Consider the following 23,573-nt stretch of genomic DNA (forward strand, 5'->3'; position numbering starts at 1 on the left):
AAATAAAAGTAGTACCTCAATTACAGCTCAAACAGCTAAAGGACAGCAATCAGTACTTGGTCCATGCTCCAGCCATAAGAAGAAGTAAAGCGAGCAAGGGTGGGCCTATTAGAAGACAGCAAATATGAGTGACCATGAAACCAACGAATGTTAAGCAATGGGCAGGCTGCAAGCCCCTTGTTGAATGTAATGTCTCTCGTAAGCAAGACCACAAGCAGCGCATGCGCTGTCGCAGGCAAGACCTAACAATATCTCTCGCAAGCGAGAGCACATACACTGCATGCGCTGTCAAACGTGAGACCTACAAATTGAACCATTTCATTATACTCTATGTTGCAAAAACATGAAATATCACTTAGTAAAAATTATGCCTATTTGTCTATTGTTTCACCCACTTGTGTCTGTCCAAGCCTAATCGGTAAAAAATGCCTGGCATCCATGTGAGTAGAGAATTGTCCACAGATATTGCTTTACGCCTATGCCATCAATGTATTGACAGTATTCACTATATTTTTGCTTTCATCCAGTTGATTTTGGTGAGCTACCAGCTAGAGGAAATACATACAAAGAAGCCAAGATTAGAGTTGGAGATGGCCATTTTTACTTTTCATTTTTTGAAAGATTTGGTGCTTTAGCGCCACTTCTGTCAAATCTATTGTAAAGCTCCAAAAGAGGTGCTGGTGTCCCAGCCTTATGCCCCTTCCTACCTGTGACAAAACAGTTCCTCTACTGGTGCATCTTATCAAAGTGTATTTTAGTGGCGGAATGGGATAGCAATTGTTTTTCTACAAGTTAATGGCTGGGTCTGGTGGCTCAGTGGACTAATGCGTTAATTGTTGGGGCCTGTGTTTGACCTCATGGTCACAGGTTAGCCTTTCATCCTTTTGAGTTGGCTAAAATGAGTGCCATTGAGTTGGGTAACAATAAGCATGTGCTATTCAGCACCAAGATACCCGTCGCGTGAATGTACGCTTTACAAATACACGTTATGTCAAAGCAACAGGCAGCATATCTCACTGGAGAGGGTGGGGTGCTATGAAGGTGAATATGTAGGTGTTGCTTGCAGCAGCCTATGCCTAAAGGAAGCTTCCATAGGAGGTGAAGCCACGTCACTGGCCACGTGCTGGCCGAAAATGTCTACCCATCACAGCGGACAGAAATTTAGAAATGAAAAATCATTTGAAGTCGAAGTGACCGACCGCTATTAAACTACTACCCGATGCTTTATCGTCTAATTCATGTACCGGCTTCTAATATCTCTCTATTTCAGGGTTCATGTCATTTGTAACTAAATATTGGTGATTTCCACTTTTTAAAACGTCCTGCTGCAGCAGCAAATGAGGTTTGTGGCTATCAAAAACGTTTCAGCCTGAACAGTAATTGCCTTTTCAGCTGATTTTATTATGTTTTCCTCTATATCCTGAGATTGCTTTTGCTCTTCTTCTGCCCTTGTCATATTATTTACTAACTTAGAGGTCACCAGATATGAGAACTCTGGCATGCTCAAGGGCAAGGAAAGCCGACTTTGCTGATGCCTGTGCTGTGACTGTTCTGTGTGCTTGTACGTGGGGGACGTGGAGCTTCCACTGCTGCCGCACCTGCGGTACCTCCTCTGTATGTGAGGCAGTGTGTTCTCCTGTCTTTGCTTTACCTGGTTCTGTATTTGTTGGACACCTTCCACTGCTGCCGCACCTGCTGTACTTCCTTTGTATGCGAGGCAGTGCGTGCTGTTGTCTGTGCTTTACCTGCTTCTGTTGGACATCTTTCACTGCTGCCGCACCTGCTGTACCTCCTCTGTATGCAAGGCAGTGTGTTCTCCTGTGTGTGCTTTACCTAGTGCTGTATTTGTTGGACACCTTCTAGTGCTGCCACACCTGCTGTACTTCCTTTGTATGCAAGGTAGCGTGTGCTGCTGTCTGTGCTTTACCTGCTTCTGTTGGACATCTTTCACTGCTGCCGCACCTGCTGTACCTCCTCTGTATGCGAGGCAGTGTGTGCTGCTCTCTGTGCTTTACCTAGTGCTGTATTTGTTAGACACCTTCTACTGCTGCCACACCTGCTGTACCTCCTTTGTATGCGAGGCAGTGTGTGCTGCTGTCTGTGCTTTACCTGCTTCTGTTGGACATATTTCACTGCTGCTGCACCTGCTGTACTTCCTTTGTATGTGAGGCAGTATGTGCTGGTGTCTGTACTTTACCTGCTTCTGTATTTGTTGGACAACTTCCACTGCTTTTGCTCCTGCTGTACCTGCTCTATATACGAGGCAGTGTGTGCTGCTGTCTGTGCTTTACCTGCTTCTGTTGGACATCTTTCACTGCTGCTGCACCTGCTGTACTTCCTTTGTATGCGAGGCAGTGTGTGCTGTTGACTGTGCTTTACCTGCTTCTGTATTTGTTGGACACCTTCCACTGCTGCTGCACCTGCTGTACCTGCTCTATATGCGAGGCAGTGTGTGCTGCTGTCTGTGCTTTACCTGCTTCTGTTGGACATCTTTCACTGCTGCTGCACCAGCTGTACTTCCTCTGTATGTGAGGCAGTGTGTTCTCCTGTCTGTGCTTTACCTAGTGCTGTATTTGTTGGACACCTTCTACTGCTGCCACACCTGCTGTACTTCCTTTGTATGCGAGGCAGTGTGTGCTGCTGTCTGTGCTTTATCTGCTTCTGTTGGACATCTTTCACTGTTGTTGCACCTGCTGTACTTCCTTTGTATGTGAGGCAGTATGTGCTGCTGTCTGTACTTTACCTGCTTCTGTATTTGTTGGACACCTTCCAATGCTGCTGCACCTGCTATACCTCCTCTATTTGCGAGGCAGTGTGTGCTGCTCTCTGTGCTTTACCGGCTTCTGTTGGACACCTTCCACTGCTATTGCACCTGCTGTACCTCCTCTATATTCGAGGCAGTGTGTGCTGCTGTCTGTGCTTTACCTGCTTCTATTGGACAGCTTTCACTGCTGCTACATATGCTGTACTTCCTTTGTATGTTAGGCAGTGTGTCCTGCTGTCTGTTCTTTACATGCTTCTGTTGGACATCTTTCACTGCTGCTACACCTGCTGTACTTCCTTTGTATGTGAGGCAGTGTGTTCTCCTGTCGGTGCCTTACCTGGTGCTGTACTTGTTGGACACCTTCCACTGTTGCTTCCTCTGCTGTACCTGCTCTATATGCGAAGCAGTATCTGCTGCTGTCTGTGCTTTACATGCTTCTGTTGGACATCTTTCTCTGCTGCTGCACCACTGTATTTCCTTTGTATGCAAGGCATTGTGCGCTGCTGTCTGTGCTTTACATGCTTCTGTTGGACATCTTTCACTGCTGCTGCACCTGCTGTACTTCCGTTGTATGTGAGGCAGTGTGTGCTGCTGTCTGTGCTTTACCTGCTTCTGTATTTGTTGGACACCTTCCACTGCTGCTGCACCTGCTATACTTCCTTTATTTGCTAGGCAGTGTGTGCTGCTGTCTGTGCTTTACCTGCTTCCGTTGGACACCTTCCACTGCTGGTGCACCTTCTGTACCTCCCTATATGCGAGGCAGTGTGTGCTGCTGTCTGTGCTTTACCTTCTTCTGTTGGACATTTTTCACTGCTGCACCTGCTGTACTTCCTTTGTAGGCAAGGCAGTGTGTGCTGCTCTCTGTGCTTTACCTGCTTCTGTTGGACACCTTCCACTACTATTGCACTTGCTGTACCTCCTCTATATGTGAGGCAGTGTGTGCTGCTGTCTGTGCTTTACATGCTTCTGTTGGACACCTTCCACTACTATTGCACTTGCTGTACCTCCTCTATATGTGAGGTAGTGTGTGCTGCTGTCTGTGCTTTACCTGCTTCTATTGGACAGCTTTCACTGCTGCTACATATGCTGTACTTCCTTTGTATGTTAGGCAGTGTGTCCTGCTGTCTGTGCTTTACATGCTTCTGTTGGACATCTTTCACTACTGCTGCACCTGCTGTACTTCCTTTGTATGCAAGGCAGTGTGTGCTGCTGTTTGTGCTTTACCTGCTTCTGTTGGACATCTTTCACTGCTGCTACACCTGCTGTACTTCCTTTGTATGTGAGGCAGTGTGTTCTCCTGTTGGTGCTTTACCTGGTGCTGTATTTGTTGGACACCTTCCACTGCTGCTGCACCTGCTGTACCTCCTCTATATGCGAGGCAGTGTGTGCTGCTGTCTGTGCTTTACCTGCTTCCGTTGGACACCTTCCACTGCTGGTGCACCTTCTGTACCTCCTCTATCCTCTATATGCGAGGCAGTGTGTGCTGCTGTCTGTGCTTTACCTTCTTCTGTTGGACATTTTTCACTGCTGCACCTGCTGTACTTCCTTTGTAGGCGAGGCAGTGTGTGCTGCTGTCTGTGCTTTACCTGCTTCTGTATTTGTTGGCCACCTTCCACTGCTGCTGCACCTGCTGTACCTCCTCTGTATGTGAGGCAGTGTGTGCTGCTCTCTGTGCTTTACCTGCTTCTGTTGGACACCTTCCACTGCTATTGCACTTGCTGTACCTCCTCTATATGCGAGGCAGTGTGTGCTGCTGTCTGTGATTTACCTGCTTCTGTTGGACACCTTCCACTGCTGGTGCACCTGCTGTACCTCCACTATATGCGAGGTAGTGTGTGGTGCTGTCTGTGCTTTACCTGCTTCTGTTGGACATTTTTCACTGCTGCTGCACTTGCTGTACTTCCTTTGTATGCGAGGCAGTGTGTGCAGCTGTCTGTGCTTTACCTGCTTCTTTTGGACATCTTTCACAGCTGCTGCACATGCTGTACTTCATCTGCATGTGAGGCAGTGTGTGCTGCTGTGTGTGCTTTACCTGCTTCTGTCTGTGTTGGAAACCTTTTGTTGGTGCTGCCTATGCTGTGTCTCAATTATATGTGCTAGTGACCCTTGGGATAACAATACTACTAGGCTAGTGAAAAGCGACTGGGCGGTGCGGCCTCTTATGATTTCAAGTCTGTTAATGCTGCCTCTTCTTCTGGGGTGGGAGCAGAGAAATTTTAGGGCATGGGCAATGTGGGCTCTGGCCCAGGGCCCCAACCTTTCAGGCCCCCCCCCAAAGATCCAGCTCTGTTCTGCAGAGTCTTGCCCTGATGACCTTGAGTGATTCTTAAACAGATTGTTTTAAACACTGTTTCCCTTAAAAAATAAAATAATGTGAGTGATGTTTGAGAGTCTATTACCGACATTTTGCAGAGAAATCCTGTGTTTATGTTTCATGCAACATCCATAAAAAAAGTTGACTTTTACATTAAAACAGGATCTCTCATGTGAGAAATGAGAGGGTGGCAGAGATTATTTGCAGTAATATTAGTGAGCTGCTGCTGTGTTACAATATTGAAACACATCCCTGAATATTACATGTAACAACTTTAGAATTTGGAAAAGTGTGCTAATGCACTGTCAGTGAGTTACCTGGCCAAAGAGGGTATGAAAGACCTGAAATTGGATCATAAATTGAAAGCTGTTCAAAACAGGGCCCCCCAAAACACAGTCGGCCCCGGGCCCCCAAAATCATTGAAGATGTCCGTGTGTGTGGGGAAGGGGGGGGGGGGGGGGGAGAGGAGCCGGATTGTGCAATTTTAATTGCGGGAGGGCATAAGGTTAATGTAGGGTATTAATATGCAGGTAACTTCTCTGTTTGCTTGAATTGTGCACACGTTCTCTCTGTGACCCGGGCCAAGATACTGCCCCTTTGAAGGGACAGTCCAGCAATAGGCAGTTATTCATGTGACTGGTTACAGCCAAAGTAACATATACAAAAATAACAAAAATGAAAAAAGCAGTATCACTACCAATGAATAGGATGCTGGTAGCTCTAGGCATTTTGGAGACGCGTTTGTTTTTATTGAATATGAATGCACATTCTCTTCTCTGCTACGTGGAATTATGAGCTTCGTTTGTTTTTATTGCAGCTACTACCGACATTCCTTCACCTGCATTTTTTTTTACCATGTAGCAGATCTATTTACTGGCATCTGCTGCAGGCTTACCTCGAACATTATTTTGTTTATATGCTGCATGCACGCGGAGCCGCCTGACTGCCCCAACCAAGGCACGTGCAACTCCTCAGTCTGTGCGCGCGGATGCAGCAGGGATATTTACTTCCAAGATATGTTCTCATCAGAGTTTGAAGCTTGCAACCCATAGCATAGTTCTTGCTACTAGCCACTAGTGCTTCAAATTCTGTGTCAATGGAGTCAGGAGTGCCAGGGGCCCACAGCACCTAGTACCCAAGTGCACACCCTCACACCGCTTCCCTACCTGGCACTCATGCACGAACATGTAAATTCAACAGTTATGGCTGAATTTAACTCACCAGCCAGGAGCATTTATTTACTATGTTGTACTGGGGCACGTAGCACTCTTGCCATGGACCTCCTCTGGTTTCAGAGCACTTCATATTTACGAGTTTGAATTTTTTTCAGCCACCCACAGCATTGTTCAGCAAAAGGGCCCTTCCCAGAGGTGGTATCACAAACAGTTTTTAATGTGAGTCGGTGGGACCTACCAGCACACGCTTTTAGGCACCAGGACTTGTTTTTAGGTTTCGTCTGAACCATGCGCATTCGCTGTCAGGCATTGGGAAAGCCAAGGCTAAAAGTTAGTGGCGTGGAGGATAGTTGCGTGGAGTGTCGTAGATTGAAATGGCAAAGTGGAGTAGAGTGTTATAGAGAGGAGTGGCAGAGAGTGTCGTTTATTTGGAGTGGCACAGTGTGGAGTTGCGTAGAGTGTCATACACTGAGTTGACATAGAGTAGAGTGGACTGGTGTAGAGTGCATTGACGTAGAATGTTGCAAAGTATAGTGGCGTAGAGTGCAGGGGCATTGAGTGCAGTCACATTGAATTCAACAGCATACAATCAAGCATCGTAGAAGGCAGTAGCATAGATTAGAGTGGTGCATAGTACAGTAGAGTGGCGCAGAGTGGAGTGGCGCAGAGTACAGTGGCTTAGACTGCAGTGGCATAGAGCCGAGTGGCGTAGAGTGGTGTAGAGTGGAGTGGTGTAGAGTGGTGCAGAGAAGAGTATAGTGCCATAAAGTGCAGTGGCTTAGAGTGGAGTAGCGGAGAGTGGAGTAGCATAGACTGGAGTAGTGAGGAGTAGAGTGGTGGAGAGTTCAGTGGTGGAGAGTGCAGTGTTGCAGAGTAGAGTGTCAGAGAGCAGTGTTGGAGAGTGGAGTGGAGTGGCATAGAAAACAGTGATGCAGAGTAGAGTGCAGTGGCATAGAGTGCAGTTGTGTAGAGTGCAGTGGTTGGGCATAGAGTGCAGTGGTGCAGAGTGTAGTAGAATGGCATAGAGTTTAGTGGCGAAGAGTAGAATATTTCAGTAGAGTGAGGTAGCGAAGAGTGGAGTGGTGCAGGTTAGAGTGCAGTTGCGTAGAGTGGCATATAGTGTAATGGTGTAGGGTAAAGTGGTGTAGAGTGCAGTGGTGCAAAGTAGATTAGAGTGGCATACTGTCGGTTGGCATACAGTGTAGGGGCATAGAGTTGAGTGTTACAGAGTAAAGTGCACTGGTGTACAGTGTATTGACATAGAGTGCAGTACTGCAGATTGGCATAGAGTACAGTGGCGTAGAGTGGAGTTGTGCAGAGTAGACTGATGTGGCCTAGATTGGAGTGGTGTAGAGTGCAGTAATGTGGAGTGGTGTAAAGTGGAGTGGTGCAGAGTAGAGTGCAGTGGTGTGAAGTGGTGCAGAGTAGAGTGTAGTGGGGGTAGAGAGGAGTATGAATGATATGGTAGCGCACTGCCATTACAGACAGCTCATTTTCAATTAAAATGACCATTACGTTTGCACAGACATACAGTTAATACTATTAATAATAAAACTATACAGTGCACAAACAAACATGTGTGGAAATTGCATTACCTAGTGTAATGATCTGTTTTGATCATGTTAAAATATTTGTTTCCAACACTCTTCAGAAATAACAAAAAATGTGCTTCGGTTGTGTTCCTAATTCTGATACATTCTGAAATACTTACACAGTTCATTTAAATGTTGTCCTGTGCTAGAAAAATACCTCTTTCCTGGTCCCACTATCCAGCAAGATTGTCACATAAATCCTCCTACTTTGAAGTCAGAGAAAGAAAAGTAAACAAGTGGTCTCGAAGACAGTGCCTGACATTTGACCTCAGTCTTTGATTGCACAGCAAATGTGATAAGATAAGAACAAGATTTAAAGGCCTATATACAGAAAGAGAGTTTGTGGAAGAATACAGTAAACAAGGTTTAGGCAATAGGAGGGAAGAACTGAACCTCGAAAGCCTAAAGCATATAAAGCCAGCAAATAGAAAGCCAGAAAATGTGAGTTACAAACCACAATACCAATGGTAATCAACAGGTGGAATGCATTCCTAGGTCAATTTTCTGAAAGTCCCTAAGATGTCTTTAGCAGACCAGACAGCTGTGCTGTCTGGTAGGCTGTGACCTAAAAAAGCTTAAAAATGGGCTTAGAACCCGCCCATTACTTACCAATAATTACCACTGGTTGGCTTCCATGTCACTCTTGTTTCCTTTCTCCTTGTTCGTTACGCCTTCTGCCTCCTCCAGACTACTGCCACATCCTGCTTTCTATCCAGGGCTTCTGTCCTGTCACAGCTTCCTGGTTGTGACCAGTGCCCATCCACTGGCCTCATATTTCAGTAGGTACCTTTTCTGTAAATTTTTGCCATGTACCCTAGAATGCACGCCCCCCTCCTCTCGCTGTCTGTTGCTGCTCCCTCCCATTCCCCATGTCCAACCCCCAATGTCACCTCCTCAGACAGCACAACCAGTCTTACACTTAGTTGAGTTATTAATTGAGGCCTGGGAGATGAAAGTATCTGCCCAGGGTCACACATTGTAGGGAAGCTAGTGTATTGAGATTAGTAATATTTTAACCCAAGATCAACGATCCACTGCCCACAGCTCATCCCATCATGTACCTCTCTGGTGGCTAGTGCGTGAATAACTTAACTTTCTCAGACTGCTCAGACGTGAGTCCCTTGCTCACTTTGCCACTGGATTCAAGCAAGCCTGGCTGAAGACGGCTGAAATGCCAGAAACCGGTCCTAGGAAGCTTGTTTCCGGTCCAGGGAAGACATGGCTTGGCAGTTCGGGCTGGACTGTTCCCATCAGGCACAGGGTCAGACTGATTTGCATATGGCCATGTCTGAACTGGGGTGGCAGAGTGGGCTAAAGAACGGTGATGGATTAAACCCAGATCAGTTGACTGGGGGTGAGTGCTTGCAATGTTCAACACTCCGTCCATCATTTCCTTTGGTTTTACAAAGAAATTGGCAGCAAGGAGAAATGTGGCAGTAAATCTATTCTGCTTAATTAGTTCTAAAGTCTGCATTTTAAAATATTTTGTGGGGTAAGGCACCTGCTGCAGAGATCTTTGTGTGCCCAGTAAATTCCAGGGAATAATAATAATAATGGTAAGATAACTCTGGAGGTTAACACATTTGCTGGAGAGATCTGTGTTTTGTCTAGTCCCAGTTTTAAATGTAAGTACTATAGAGGGTTAATATGTCTCCTGCAAAGCACATCGTGTAACATGCAGATACAATTTTTTATTTTATGCAGCTAGGTAAGTAGGTTACTGCCTTTAACATATAGCTCATTTTGTTACCTTCAGTTTATACATTGTAATTCTTCTAATATAGCACAGTGAGCTATGAAGGACATGTGGCTCCTACACCTTGTAACCCTTACTATTTCATGTACACATCCTGTAAATTGATTTAATCTCATATGATTGCACTATAAAAAGGTTAGATGTATAGGTCTGTCGAAGTATTTACACAAATAACAATTTTCATACCACTATTTTGTTTTATTTATTTTATAGCGATACTCGTCCCAGTTTGTCAATGTATACTGTTTACATGTGATGTAAAGTGCTCTCACATCTTGCATAGGGATGAGTAGCGCTATAAAATAAAAAAATAAAAATAGTATTATTTAAATTGTGTAAATAATGGGACAGACCAACACATGTGACATTATTACAGTGCAATAATATCTCTTATACACAGGGACTGAACATATTCAAAAGCTTGGCAGTCTTAAGTACCTGTGAAGTGATAAGCTGTGTGCCTTTTGTGTCCCATCAATTGAATTTAGGTGTGAGGCTCAGATAGCTCTTAGCTAGGACATTCCAATAAAGGAGGCCTAATGCCCTATTAACTCCTGCCTTTGTTTTGGGACAGCTGGAATTTAATATAAGAAAGCTCTATCCCCGCCTGCACCTTGCTGCTTGGAACGAAAGCAGATAACGTGCAGGTGCTGCTGAATGTGTCCCGCTGTCTGAAACCTACACCGGGATGAATTCAGCACATTTTAGTGGGGCCCGACTTTATAACAGGGTGGACGGCGGCCACCCTGTGAAAATAGTGGCTGGACACCATCTAACCGCATGTGCCCCCGATTTGTACCCTGGATACAACATGCACTGAGAGTGTTAAGAGATACACAGAGTGCAGTGACTACAGGCTGATGGGCTGTCTAGGCTTACCACTCTACCTCTCGTGGCTGTCTTTGCTGTATATATGCTTCAATACCCCAAGCCCAATCACTGTATACACACTCATTTCATATAATCTATTTCGTCTTCATCACATCTCCTCTTCCATGGCTGGCCTACTGGTCTGTCTGTGTTTTGCATCTGTTCTGGGCCTGTTAGTGTCTGGGGCTGTTCTTGCTCTGGCACAGTTCTAGATCTGTTTCGTCTCCGTTGACAAAGCCAGTAATCTTGCATAGGTGTATCCTATTGGCTTTGCCAATACTTGTTTTCATCAGACATTGACTCCAAATAAGAGAGAGAAAGACAGTGAAAAAGCAGAATGGAGAAGCAACCATGATAAAAGAAAATAGTGACAAAGGGAGAAAGAAGGGATGAAAAGGTGTTTGCAAGAGAGAGATAAAGGGGCCGGGAGTTTAGGGAGATGGATTAAAGAGGCAAGAGGTGGACTATTCAGTAAAACTGGCATTCAGCAGTGCTTGGGATGGGCTACTAAGAAAATCTTTGGGTTTATACAATTTTTCTTTCACAAATGAAGATCTGGTCCTAAATTTCATTTACAAACATATTATCCTATTGCGTGTAGATTTCGAATTGTTAACTCCAGTGGGGTAATACTTCTGTAAACAACACTTAGGACACAATATATATGTCCCTCACTTTAGCACACATCAAATGGAAAAACACGAGCAAGTGGTTGTGATGACTTGGCAGTCCTGAGGCCTTATGTTTGCACTACTGCAAAAAATAATGTAAACACTCTTTTCACAATTTTTGTGCTTATTTTTGATGGAAAGTATCAGATTTTGCACCAGTCAATGTCAAAGAAACGGATTTCCACCAGAGCAACAAAAAAAAAAGAAACTGGAGCAGCATAATTGAGCTCCTCTTATACGTTACTTCTTTACTAGGGGTGGGCGGAATTTGCGAAATTCACTTTCGCAAATTATCGCGAAATGTTAAAAATCTCCGCAAACACGCGGAAATATCGCGAAGATGCGGAAGTTTTTTTCCCGCCCGTTCGCGGTATTTTCTGCGTGGTCGCGGCTCGCCAACTTACCCATGCGGTTGCTCGCGGGCGAGGCCATCTTGTTTTCACTTGTCTCGCGGTGCATGATCGCGATAAGAAAGACGTGATCGCGCGATGCATGACGTTACTGCGGGCGCGAACTGTCACGAGACAGCACAAATGGCTACCAACAAACCAACATCTCGTGGAGAACGCGACCGGATCGGGAAAACTTGTCGGCGAACGCGGGGATTCAGGTAAGGCAATCGCACGCACGCGAGAATGTATTATTTTACAGCGCAAGCAAGAAACAAATTATCGCTAAGCTGCGGAATGCGGAAATTTTGACATTTTCGCGCTTTCCGCGGAACGCGAAAATGCCAAATTATCGCAATTTCCGCGAAGGGAACAGAATTTTGGCACAGGCCTATTCTTTACATCGTTTTATATAGATTACTACTTCTTTAGTCCATGTGTCCTAACCTTTTAATATACTAGGGGGGATTTTGAATGTATTACTGAAATGCTCCATGATAGCCATAACAAAATCATTTAATGTGTGTATTAATGTTGAATATTTTATTAGAAATGTAGCCCTTACTCACAATCCTACAAATGATTTAAATTTAACACACAATATTATGTAACCATGATTTATTCCTCTTAATATTTCATACATGTATTTATTTGAAAGTCGGTGGACTACTTTACCAGTATTCACAGCATTCTCCCGTCAGAGTACAATTTAACAGCTATTTTAACTTAGCGTAACCAAAGGCCCTAAGCTTCTGAATTTCAATGTTTAACTTTCACGTGAGAGTTGCATTGTTCGAATGTTCTCCCCTCTGCAGGTGCAGATACAAGGCTTCCTTAGCTAGAATCAGGAATTGTTTGTAGCGATAGTAAGGTATGGGAAGAGTTTCTTGGCAATAAGAAGACGTATCAACGAGGTGGGAGACGAATTCTCATGGTGGAGAAGGGACGCTCAAGACAATTGAATGTGCACCATCAAGAGTGTGGAAGAGGAGCTCAAAGTTGCAAATTTCTAAGATGATGGAAATGTACTGAAAAGAAACGAGTAACAACGTTGCTTACCTTGAATGTTTGCGTGTTAATAGATGTATTGGTAGAGTAGCGGAACCCTTTAGGATTTTATGAGTTACAGTCTTCTGACGTGATTTCTCTCATTGTGTACCTTCATGGTGTGCGTTGTAAGTTTCGAGTACTTTTACAAAAGACTGCCTGATGCTGACACCTGTTCCTTGCTTCCCATAACTTACTTGGGTTTCCATGAAGTTACAGAGTAGGATGAACTAGACTTATCGAATTCTGCAAATCAACCTTCAGATTCTTTTCTTTATTTTTTGCATTGCAGCAACTGATTTTTTGTTGTGTTTCTTATTGATTAGATTGAGATGTATTACGAGTTTCAGATTCAAATACTATATATTTATAATATGCTTTGGAGACTCATTTAAATTAGCTTGTTTTTGAGTTTGTAAAAAAACCCTTTAACTTTCTTTAGTAGTTTTACTCTTATTGAATGAAACTTTGTGACTTTATTTTTTAAATTTGTAATTTGTGTTTACTCCTATTGTCTCTCATGCAACAAATAAAGATTCACCGACCAAAGAGATAAAAGTAGTATCAGTAATAGAGCGTTTTCAAAAACATTGTGCATCCCTTGATCAATCAATCAATCAGGGAATCATAAGCGCGCTACTCACCCGTGAGGGTCTAATGGCACTTCGGGGTGGGGGGGGGGGATAAGCAGATCTGTTCAGCCGAAGAGCCAGGTCTTGAGGGTCTTTCTGAAGGTGGTCTGAAAGGGGGCGCATCTGATGTCTATCGGAAGCTTGTTCCAGGTTTTTGCTGCAATGTGTGAGAACGATCTTCCGCCTGCTCTGGCTCTGTGGATATGTGGGGTTTCAGCTAGTGCAAGGTTGGCGGCTCTAAGGTTTCTTTTGGGTACGTGGAAGTTTATTCTGTCGTTGAGGTATTTGGGTCCGTTGTTGTGTAGGCATTTGTAGGCGTGAGTGAGAATTTTGAAAGTGACTCTCTTCTCCACGGGGAGCCATTATACATAATTGTACAGGCGTAACATATATTTTAACAAAGTAAAGAACGCAGAGCAATTTATGGTTAAAATTGAACTGATTTTTCACTACTTATGGGCTTCTGAAAAGAAAGAGCTTGTGCCTCAAATTTTGTTTCATGTTTAACATATTCAAAAGTGGAGAACACTATTTGTTCCTTTCATCATTATCAACACAGCAGAAATAGTTTGCTCACTTTTTGCCATGGTGCTGTTGGACCCTAGTCACACATACTTCATGTATGTTTGTGTGCTTTCACAAACTCCGATATACCCTCTTCCCACCCTGGAAATGGTCAGAAAGTTACCCCGGACAAGTGCTGGAGTAACTCCTCTTCTTTAATGGGAAGGGGAACTTATCATCCCCATATGTGCTAAGGTTTGGGGAAGTGTTCTCTAAACGGAGAAAAAACAAAAGGAAAAATAAGAATTCATATTGCGGACTCCATTTCCCATGTTGACATCTACGTTGTATAGATTTTTGCCTGGGGGCATGGGCGCCCTCAGGAGATGGCACAACATGTTCCCAGTAGTGTGCCTGGAAACTTTACCCTAGTGCTTAATTTTAGCCGGGGGAGGCCACAGGCACTCATTTATGGAGACCGGCAGTTATTTTCCCTCATCAGACATTTTCCAACAGCAAGAGAGAGAAAACCCAGAAATGAGAAGGAGGAAGAGAAAGACTGAAAAACTGTCACCAAGGAAAACACCAGGAACCTGCAAGAGTGAGATAAAGGGACAGGGGGGTGGCTGGGTGTGCATTTAAGAGGCATGAGGTACTTTCAGGACTACACAGCCTTGGTATTAGGCACGCTGACATTTAATAGCACAGACCGCAGGCTTCTGAGCAGCACTTTGGGCACTGGCACTCATTGTTTTACAAATTAAACACTGACTGGCGCTTCTTTCTGGGCGTACTACTTGGAATGTTTGTCAGCTGAAAAAAGTCAGTTCAGTGGCAAATGGAAATATCCGCTCCTAGTTTACATTTTGTTTTTTTGGTTTGGACCCAAAATGTTTATGAAAATTAGTTGTAGCTCTATTTCCTTCCTTGCACAAGGGCCCATGAAACACTGGTTATGCCACTGGTGCTACATTTATGTAATCCTCTGTGATGCATTTTATTTCTGAAAGGCTTGTTACTTTCTTTGAAAATATCTGAGAGAGATTATTAATCCGATGTGTGATTAGTTCCATCCTTCCTGTGTGTCATTTGTTGGTGGCCTTGATTAAATGTAAATTGATCCTACACGGAGAAACTAAATGATTTGTGCAGACTCACAGAATCTGGATCTTTGGAATACGCTCCATACAGATCTATTTACTCTGGTGGACTCTCCATCTATGACCTGGAATGTGGAAGGGGCAACCATGGGCCCGAACACGCGCATAGATTTGTGTGTATTCATGATTGTTTGTTAGATCATTTACCGCCCTGAATTCCCCTCCAAAAAGGCACATCAACGAGTAATCCCCATATTTCCCAAGGAGTGCAAGGGAATTGGTTTCTCTACGGGGTAAATGTTTCCATGTCAGTTAAAAATAATTATAAGAAAATGTTTTTGCACATGCTTGCCATATATTTTTCAGCAGATTTTCTGATGTGTTGCCGTTCCCCTGGAGAAGGCACAGTGGATCATGATTACGCTTGAAAATCAACTATTAGTGTAGATGTCAGTGGCATGCTCACTGGGATTCTGTGAATCACCAAAGATGTGAAAATATGCCCAAATTTCAGGGTCTGGGATAAGCATTTTCTGGCATCTGAACCCAATACTCACATTCTGAGGCACGTTTTTGCTAAGCATGCTAGGGCAGTGTCCCGGGTCCTGGGCATGGTCTGGGCATAGACGGGACACGGACAGGCCTGCCTTTAGCATGCTTCTCTCTGCTGACAGTCTAAAATAGGATGTGGATGGATGACATATCCCAACTGGTAAAGACTAGAGAGCTCATTTCCAATATGGCACCATTAAAATGGCACAATTGAAAGTGAAGTAAAAATGGCAGCTGCTCTCACTGTAGTACAAGCGGACCATACAGCTACAGTAATTCAAGCTTTGGCAAAGCTAATACAACTTGCCTTTACAATAGATATTGTCTTTGCAAATGTTTTTTAGCCATGTTGTATCCAATGCACTTCCCTATATTTCACCCTATACCTCTCTCAATATATCCTCTACCTCCACTCTCTGGCTCATCCCAAACCTCATTCTACTACTATGATCGCCAAAATAACCCTTTCTAGACTCTTTCCTCCTCTACCCCTCCTTGGATCACCCCAAAGCTCATTTTAATACTATGAACTCCCAAACAACTCATCTAAATTCTTCCCTGACCTATCCCTCCTTTGACTGATCCCAAAACCCATTTCACTACGATGATCTCCCGAATCCATTTCTAGAGATTCTTCCCTCCTCCGTCTCTCCTTATACTCATCCCAAGTCTCATCTTACTACTATGATCTCTCAATAAACACTTTCTATACTCTTCCCTCTTCTATCCCCCATTATCCTTTTTAATCCAACTAACAGACTCATGTCCACTGCTCAAATTAACTCAAATTTCACTATACAAATCCACCACTAATCTTTTTTGGGTTCCGGAGTAGCGTGCTAATTGCCAAAAAGCGCTTCAGCGCCTTGTTTGTGGTAGTAAGCACTAAATAAATGCAATTACATTACAGTTACAATACAGTTTGCCATATTTGTTTTTCTCAATGGCAATGTGGTGCTGCAGGCAGCAAAGCCAAACAATGCTTGAACTTTTGTAATTGTAACAAACAAATGTTAAATCTACACTGCAACAGTATTCATGCTTGAGTCACACATCAATGTTGAAGAATCACTGTTGTGTCCTCAGAAGCCCCACAGGTACTAGTCAGAGAACAGCACTCCCTTTTATGATTCTATTGAAGAACCAGCATCTGCAAAGCAGTAGGTCTCGCATTTTGGCGAGTTGGAGCCATTGGCATTGTGCCTTTTATTTATGTTTTGGTTTTTAAAACATAAATAAAAGGCATTGTCATTTACAATGCCAATAGCTTTAACGCTCGCAAATGCGAGACCTATTCCATTCCAAATGATTGAAGGCATCTCTGAGTTGCCCCTTTCTGTCTCACATGGCCCCTGAAGAGCTCCCCATTTGCTACGAATTAAATAAACAAGCCGGGGGTCACAACTGCGCATGAGAGACCCTCCTGCGGTAAGAGAAACTCCTTAAAGAAAATAGTGCTTACAGACTAAAGAAGACGTACCGTGTAACAACCGAAGTAAAAGGGACAGTCCTCATGGGAGATTACAAATGAAGACAAGGCGGTACTAAGGAGGGACTAACAAGCCTAATAACGAATCAGAAGCCATCATTTCCGAAGGACAATAACACAAGCCAATGAAAAATATGGGCAGAGAGTGGGCGGAGCTTCAAGTCCATACTCCAATACAACATGGCTCACAGAGCAGTGCATGCGCTGCCCAGGTTCGATCTAAAAAGGAGAAATCTGAGTTGCATGGCTTTTCAAACGAGAATGAAGCGTGTTCCAATGGCATACACTTTGCATAGATTTTTCAAATTTTCGTTGATTTAATACACCAGATGAGTGCTTCATGGAGTGTATGCAAATCATAGATTCAATGCATACTCGGTATCCTCTCTGCGTATTCCAGTGGACCTTCGACTTGCTGAACGGTGCGCAGGATTAATCATGTCATAAAGATTTAAAGTTGCATTTTTTTTAAAACATGAGGGAAAAACAGTACTATCAGGTTCCCCATCTCCGTGCGTGAGTAGATTGTACTTTCTGCATTTTTATTTTATATTCTGGTACTTGTAGCCCAAGTTTTAAAATAGGATGAACAGCACTACAGAATGCAGAGGAGAAAGGACTGGATTAGCTTTGCACACATGGAACTGGAAATCTTGAGAGCGAAGGAGGCATTATTTCATGTGGAGAAAACTGTTCCTACATCCAATGGGGTGGGGGGGTGTACCATTACTTACCCACTTTCAAGAAAATACTTGACCGTGCTTTACTTAAAAGTACTTTCTTAAGTAGGAAAAGATCTAAAAATAACACGTTTGTGAATACCTTCAAACTTGTGAGACTGTAGCGGTTCAACAACGTTCACGTGGCCTGCTGCCCAACTCAGGAATAGCCTTTTCCTTACCCTGGTCTGAGATTTCCGCCAGTGAGCAACCTGCAAAACTAGAAGACTATTGTCTAAAGTAAACCAAATCACTGGGAGGGAATGTCTGCTGAGTCTGAGTTGTCATCAGTGATGTTTAGATCGAGCCTGGGCAGCGCATGCACTGCTCTGCCAGGCATGCTGGATTCGAGTAGGGACTTGAAGCTCTGCCCTTTCTCCGGTCATATCTTTCATTGACTTTTGTCATTGTCCTTTGTAAATGCTGGCTTCTGGTTCGTTAAAAGGCTTGTTAACCCCTCCTTAGTATCACCTTGTCTTAATTTGTAACCTCCCAGGAAATCTTTAGCCACTTCTGTTGTTACCAGGTATGTCTTATTTAGTCTGTAAGCACTATTCTCTTTAATGCGTTTCTCCTACTGCAGGCAGGACCTGCTTTCCTGCAACATTCAGCGGCCATGCGTGCTTTCATTTTCCAAACAGCCCGGTACAATGGCAGTCACTTCTTTGAAAAGAAATATAGGTCTCGCATTTGCAAGAGTTTGAGCTATTGGCATTTCAAATGACACTGGCTTTCATTTATGTTTTAATTATCAAAACAGATAAATAAAAGTCATTGTCATTTACAAGGCCAATATCTTAAACTCTCGCAAATGCAAGACCTATTGCAGTGCAGATGCTTTTTTTTTTGCCCGTCTATCAAAGGTCTTGTTCATGTTAAGTTCTAACGTTTATACAGAAAAATATTTGCGCTTGGAGCTTTAGTGTCCTCACTCAATATTGCATCAGTGTACCCATACCTGTCAGTGCTTGTCAGTTGACAGGCACTATTTGTAATGGCAAACAATAGCAATTTGTGATGTAAAAGGTAACATCACCAGGTCCAAGTAGGTTAATGGGAAGGCTGTATTCAGATTTATCTCCTCACGTAATGACTGTGCCCTCGATCTGTCAAAGACTCCGCTCTCCGTAGAGCCATTTTCTTCGCTGAAGGTAAACATGTTTGATTGGCTAGTCCCAGTGCGCATTTTTCGTCTGATTTTGCTGCCCTTCTTGTAGCATCATTCACATGAATAGTTATGTGTATTTAAAGGTGTCTTAAGGTGTTGAGATTGGTTTATGAGTATTTTTGATCAAGGCTCTTTGGAATAATCTTTATACAGAAGTGCCATAACTTAAGATGTATACCACATTAATCCACATTTAAGGGAAGGTGCAGTTAGCTAATTGAGCAAACAAACAAAAAATACAATGACTTAAATGAACACTGAATTAAGAAACCACATAATCACCATATAAAGAGCAACTATTTTAGAGAGCACACATTGGGGAAAAGAATGTGATGTACATGGTTTCCATATAGTGAGAGATCATTGATGCAGGTTAATAACTTAGCCTATTCAGAGAACACCTAAAGATGGTTATTGTGGCTAAAAAGACAATTAGTAGGCAACAGCAAAACAGTCCTTTCCCACAACTACAATCTTGCATGATCCTAGCTTTACGTTTCTCTCAGGCACAGCACCCTGCTTGCTATGTGACGTGTTTGAATCAATGAGATAGGTGATGGTCGGCATCCTACAGAAGGTACCCACAAGGGGACCTCTTGGCAGTTCTTTTACAGAAAGTGTGACACAGGTCAGTTGCAAGCAAGATTTTAAGGAAAATGTTATGTGCATATTTGTAGGAGACCCTGGATCTCAGATTTTATTATGTTCCAGTACTAAGGGCCTTCCACATAGACGTCCCACATTTTGTAATCCTGAGCATTAAGAAGTATTGAGCAAATTTCAATTTAAGGTCACAGGGATGGCTCAAGATCTTTGGATGTGTGGGCCTTCTTGTGCGTGAATTAATGACAGATATGTGTGTCTTTGGCAGGCGTATAGCCAGCTCCTACCATCCTCATAGTGCTTGTGACAGTGAGTTAGCGTGTGGGATCTGTTTTGGACCTGTTACTGGCCCGGTGGCTATATCTTCATCATTGAGACTTGTGTGCATGGTTTTGGCATTTAAGAGGTAAGAATGGAGGAGCTTTGCAAATTGTTTCATGGTAGATGGACATGCTTAGCGAATTGCGGTTGTGCGTGTCGGTGTATGTGTGTGTCAAAAATACAATTAGTGTAACAGAGAGACACAGCTTTCAATGGTGGAGCAGGTCCAGTGGCACCATGACCCAGGTGTTTGAAGGGCCAAATGCACCCCATCTAGTTGTTTTTATTTTTATTCTACAAAGCCAGCTTGCATTACGGCCCACTGCACCATTCTTACGCTACTGGTATAACAGGTCAGTTCTTAATACTCACATCATTTCCAGCGGCTGAACAAAACACTGCATTGAGTTAGATTGTTAGAGCATAAGCTTGGGGTGAAACTAAATCTGCTAGCCTCATTTGGTTTGAATTTCTAGTGCTGACTCTTGGCAGCACAAAGCAATTTTCTGCCATGCCAGAGTGCACCTACTCTGTGCTGTAACTGCTGGAAGCTGGTTAGGGTTTTCCTTCTTTTAATCCTCAAATGCCCTTATATTTTAGTAGCAGTTTCGTCCATTTGCAGGATATTTTGTTTTATGTAAGGAGGGATTTCTGGTATGAGGATTCCTAGCAGTAATGCAATTACTGCTGAAGTAACACATCAGAACTGATTTTACCGCTGGCTATAATTCATCTCGTATGAAATCCGCAGTATAATTTCACTTGTGGTGGGATTCATATCACATTTTCAGTAAAGAGGTGCAAAAGATTTTTTAATTAACTATGGTCATCTCTTCTGCTTAGTTCAAATATTTAATTTGGTTATGTATTTACTCACCTATTTAGGTAATAAACTAAATTTAAAGTAAACCTTGAGCCTTTTATTCCATTCTATTGGATATATGTGGGCACACAAGCAGTTCAATCATGTCAAATTTCGGCAGAAAGTGTTCTTTGCAAATAAAAGAATTGTCTTAAGACACCATATACAGGATCTTACAACAGCCATAGGATGGTGCATTCGGTATCTCAAAATAAGTGATTCAGGAACAGAGCTTAATTTGAGCCTGTGGTTGCTGGTGCCCCTCCCAGCACTCATTTTTGCGGACCAGCATTTAGTTTTTCACTTCACATCAGATATTTACCGAGAGCAAGAGAGGGAAAATCACACAGATTGGTAAGACTGAGGAAGAGCTAGACAGAAAATTAGTCACAAAGGGAGAAAGTAGGGACATGCAAGAGTGGTCAAGGGGCCGTAAGGATCTGGCAGCAGAGGGGGAAGAAACATGAGGTGGATTTAAGAGTTCCAGCCTTAGTATTCTGCCGCCGACCTTTACGCGGTGCTCTCACATGAGAAAACCCACCATCTGCCTGAGCCTCCCCGATGCCTTTTTATTATTACAGTTTCCCTAAAAATCTGAGAGGCGTAAAATGCGCCAAAAAATTGATCAGAGGAAGATGTATTTTTTTAACTTCAGTCCTCTAATAAGTGAGAAAAGTGTATTTTGTGAGCCTTGCCGTACTTTTGACACACTGGGAGTGCAAAAGTACAGACTTGTCAGTGCTCATGTGTGAATTGCAGGCACAGGCACAGGCTCAGCAGAAGCTGTTGAAAATGCAACATTTCACCGGCTGCGTTCAGATGGTCTTCTCTCCACTTATGAAAAGCAAGTAGCAAGACTAGCCCAATTTCCCCCCAAAATAGTGGCTTAACCACCAGGAAGCATCAAAGCTAAAGGCCTTATTTAGAGTTTGGCTTACGGGATACTCCATCACAACGGTTTCAGATGCCGCATCAACCGTATTATCAGTGCATTGTGGCACTTACAGTGGACGGGATATCCATCACGTTTTGACAGAGTATGCTGTTTGTCAATCTCTAGATAAGGCCGTGAGTCTTTAAGATTTGAGCTGGGACATATTTTGATCCCAAAGGGCTGCTGGACTCTTTTTGCCATTACAAAATGGTGCCTGCGTACCTCAAGCACACATAAATACCTGCCCGATGCAGAAAAAAGACACCTATAGGCTTGATATTTTTCAAAAACGGGTGGAAAACCTACCAGGGGAATTACTGTTACCACATGGTATGGAGCAGGTGTTGCTCCCAATTACAAGCTTTCTCCTCTACACTGGGCAATAAAGTGCGCCAACGATCTTTGTAACTTGTATTACCGCCCGGTATTCCCCTCTGTGCATTGTTTAGGTGTGCACATTTCTCCAGGTACAATGAGTAAAACTGTGGCCAAGCACAATTTAGACAACCCCTTGTTTCAAACCGGGCGTAAAGGATGTTTGTTCCCCGTTTTAAGGTTACTGCAGCACACAGAAGGAGTCTTAAACAGAGTCACAGAATGCATAGAAAGCACAGCGCATGGCCTAAGTCTTAGGTTTGTTGCATGTGTAACGAGTTGTCTTATGATGAGCTGCTTGGAAGGCCACTGCAGCCTGCACCAACCGTACCCTGACAGTGCTGCCAATGGCAGTACCAACATAACCCCTAACCATTGCACTCCTACAAGTATGACAATTCAGACTATTTCAGGCCACAAACAGCTGTAATATATTGGCATGAGAGGATGGTATTATTGATTTTCACAGTTATTGTGCTCATCTCAAAATTAAAAGACAGTGCCACCATGTGGTGGACTGTCACTAGAGTTGGTGCTGGTAATTAAGTGCCGGTTCTGAGCATTGGAAACCACAGGCACAAATTAAGCACCGCCGGAACTACATATGCTGCTGATTTTTGTGATATGTCTCAGGGTTTTTATCTGTATGTCGCCTTTAATTCCTTTACATGGTGTAACCCGTTTCTATGGCAGTCTGTCATTTCTAGAAAATAGCTTTCGGTCTTTGCAACACGGCTGCCATTCCACATAATCATAGTTTGCATGTATTAATCCGTCTGTCTGAGCCAAAGACCGGTCTAAGATGTCCCAGGGTTTTGTTTTTATGTCACATCTAATTTTCCTGAGCATGGAAATCGGCTGTCAAACTACAGGCTGTATCTGTAGGCCTCTGTAATGTCTGTCTTAGAATGTGCAAGTTACTTGGAGGGTGTGTAACCTTTACTCCGCTGTCTTTAGTCCGCACAGACTTTACTCCTCAGTCCTCACTCCTCTTGTGCCTTTACTGTGCATGCCTTTACTGTGCATGCCTTTACTCCAGAGGTTAGTGGTTTTTTAGGCTTAAGGGGTGGGCAGGAGTAGAGGAGGGTAAGGGTAATTTTAGGGTTTAGAGATGGGCAGATGTAAAGGAGGGTAAGGCTGATTTTCTGGCTAAGGGGTGGGTAGAGGTAAAGGGAAGAAAAGGGTGATTTTGGGGCTAAGGTCTGAGTAGAGGTAAATGGAGAAAAGGGTTGTTAAGATTTAGGGGTGGGTAAAGGTAAATTGAGGTAAGGATTTTAAGGGTTTTTTGATAACAAAAAAGAAGGGTTTGGGTAATCAAAAAAGATATAAATGCAATTTTAAAAAGCAAAATAACATTGGAGTAAAATGTATATGAGTAAAGACTAGCGTTGTAAATTCAATTATCATTATTTTAAATGAAACTGGCAAGTGAAGGCTTGAGGAGTAAAGTTCGTGGAGTAAAAGCATGCAGACTAAACAGTTTACGGACTACAGTGTGATATCCACTCGAAGAGTGCTCGTCCACAGATCTTTGTCATGATGATGTACCACGTTTTCCGATACTTGCTTCTCTATGTAGTCAACTGGCATTGAACTGCCATTGTATTTTGATCTTCAAGAGATGTTCTCAAGTCTAATGATGCCCAATACATTGCAAGTAGGGAATTGCTATATGTAAACCACGAGAAAAGCTCAGGATAATTCCAACTGAGGCAAACAAATTTAATTCCATCGGT

The 23,573-nt window shown here is 43.3% G+C and overlaps 1 protein-coding gene across 2 annotated transcripts in view; it reads left to right on the forward strand.

The window, feature by feature from the left end:
• Positions 1-23,573, forward strand: part of MBP (myelin basic protein) — an 800,810-nt gene that overhangs the window by 74,585 nt on the left and 702,652 nt on the right. The gene's annotated exons all lie outside the window — the stretch shown is intronic.

Source organism: Triturus cristatus, chromosome 5_2, assembly GCF_964204655.1.
Source record: "Triturus cristatus chromosome 5_2, aTriCri1.1, whole genome shotgun sequence".
Taxonomy (NCBI): domain Eukaryota; kingdom Metazoa; phylum Chordata; class Amphibia; order Caudata; family Salamandridae; genus Triturus; species Triturus cristatus.